The following is a 2,606-nucleotide window of genomic DNA, read 5'->3' on the forward strand; positions in this document are numbered from 1 at the left end:
AGACTCAAGTAATTATGAATCCTTCAAAAGGAGCCAACAACACTCCAACAAAGGACCTTCAAGCAAGAGAAATCTGTGAAATGTCAGGTTAAGAATTAAGATTAATCCTCTTAAAATTCAGTGAATTACAAGAATATATGAATAAAAAAGTGGAATTTTGAAAACAATATACAAACAAAATGACAAGTTTGAGAAAAAAATAGAAACAATAAAAAATAGAAATCCAAAAAATGAAGAATACAATGACTGAATTAGAACAATAAAATGCTTCAACAGCAGTTTTAATCAAACGGAAAAAAAGATTGAGTGAGCTCCAAATTAGCATTTGAAACTAACCACTCAGAGGAGCAAAGGATAACAACAAAGAATGAAAAAGAATGAAGAACGATCACAGCAATATGGAACACCATTAAGAAGCCTAACTTAGGCAGAAGGTGGAATGTAAGAAGGAGACATAGCAGTAAAAGGAACAGAAAAATAATCAAAGCTAATAATCACTGAAATCTTTTCTGATATAAGAAAAATTATCAATACCCAAGTATAGGAAACAGAGAGGTCACCAATAAAATTTAACTCAAAGCAGAGTCTGCCAAAACACATAATAAAGTATTGAAAATCAAAGAGAGAAACAATTCTGGGGGCTGTAAGAATCTTTTACAATGATAAATTACAGAATGGTGGAATTACATTCTGTTGTACAAGGTTTTCCACCTGATTTTTTCTGTCACTAATTGTTAAGTTGCTAATGCCCAAGAAGCTTGTTTTTATGCAAGCTGATGAATAATTACAGGGATTAATCCAGCCTCCATTGCAGCTTGAACTTGTTGCTGGTTGCCTGCTGTTATGGTGGAAAGGAACCATATTGTTTCCTTATTTATCATCTCTTGGATGTGATAAGAGATTTGGGGAGTGTGATAGGACATTACACTTGAGAACAACCTGGGTCTGCTCATCAGTGCCTGTCACTGTGTTGCCAACTGCTCTGAGAGCTGCAGTTTAAACTTTCCCTTCCTGGTGGCTCAGAAGGTGCACAGCCCCTGAATCAATAACCACCTCTACCTGTTCATTAGCCCATCTGCCAAGTATGACAGAGTCCAAACAGTGCCTATGAGAATATTTATCCATAGGGCATATGAGGACACATAAAGCTGGCAAAATCTCCTGAACTGTCTCCATAGGTGGTGGGAGGTCCTTATTCCTGCAGAGATTGGCAAGGACCCATGTGACATTTGAAGGAAGGTGATGGGAATGGAGGGACTGATGAAAGACAGAGAGTCTGAGAAGTCCCGGTGATGACATAATCACTACACAGAGGACCATAACCTGTGTTTCTCAAAGCCCACACTGCTTACTCACAAACATGCTGATGTGGTAAATGAAGAGGTCTCAGAAAAAGAGGTGCTGCAGGAGACTGCACAGCAGCTTAGTCTGCAGAAGGGCCTGGGCTGCATCAGTTGGTGCCCAAGCAGCTTCAAACTGTACTGAGGGATTATCATCCCTCTCTAGACATTTGGCTAACATTGGTAACTGCCGCAGTCTGGCTAGGCACAATTCACGAGCCACTTGTCAAGCAGAAACAAACTTTATTTTTAGAACACACACACCACACCACACGAGCTCTTCAGGAATTCCCTCAGAGCCCAACTGCCACCACCGGCTTCCCACAAGCCTCTCAACCTCCCCGACTCCTCCTGCTCTTGAGGCCGATTGGCTGGGTCGCATGGGCAGAGCCAAAAAAGTCCCCCAATGAGCAGCTCTGTGGTCTGAAAGGGCGAGGAAACAGCCCAATGAGCATCACCGCAGAGGAGCCAATCAGTTGGCAGCTAGAGATTTGCTGGGGCTGCTGTGAGCCAATCATCAGCTGGCAGCTGGAAGTTTGCTGGGGCCCCTTGGCTGTGGCTCTCAACATCTCCCCCTCTCTGTTTAAACAACAAGCATGTGGCTTAGAGACCGTGCCTGCCTTAGGCTGTCCAACAGTACATATGGTCCTTACCCGTTACCGGATGAGCTGACCTCAAGGCGTCAGCCTCCTGTCTTAGGTTGGTACCATTGCAATTGGATCTTACCTGTCATTGACTACCAGTTCAGCATACAGCCACACCTGTGGATAGGTCTTTGTACCAGCGGGGGGCGGGTGAGGTTCTTTGCCTCACCTCTGTTGGCCCCCAAATTTTAGCTGAACGACCATGACAAGCAGAAGGGAGGAAGATACACCAAGCCAATTGACGGCTCCTTTTGGAAAAATTGTACCACTGATGACAACATCAGCAAAAATACCCCAACACTATCACAAGTTGCTGCACAGATAGTTCACAATGCATACAAGTGAGTTCACAATGCATTACAAGTGATACATAGTCCAGGCAAGTTCTGCAAGCAGTTCAGTGATGGCTATTGCAGAAGTTGTAGATTGGTTTTATCTTTGTCTTCACTGGCACTGGGATGAAGATAGGAATTCTGGCAATAATGGATAAAGAAAAAATTATGTAACATTCCAGAAGGCACTAAATGAAAACAATTTTCTTCACAATTTACATTATCTTGAACAGAATTATTAAATATAATGAAAAGGAAAGGTGAAAGTAAACAAACAGATCTGTTAACCT

General features: G+C 42.3%; 1 pseudogene; it reads right to left on the reverse strand.

The window, feature by feature from the left end:
- Positions 1 to 391: 391 nt before the first annotated feature.
- The window catches only part of LOC107160374, an 8,651-nt pseudogene continuing 6,436 nt past the window's right edge, over positions 392 to 2,606 (reverse strand).

The sequence above is a fragment of the Marmota marmota genome, unplaced genomic scaffold (assembly GCF_001458135.2).
Source record: "Marmota marmota marmota unplaced genomic scaffold, marMar, whole genome shotgun sequence".
Taxonomy (NCBI): domain Eukaryota; kingdom Metazoa; phylum Chordata; class Mammalia; order Rodentia; family Sciuridae; genus Marmota; species Marmota marmota.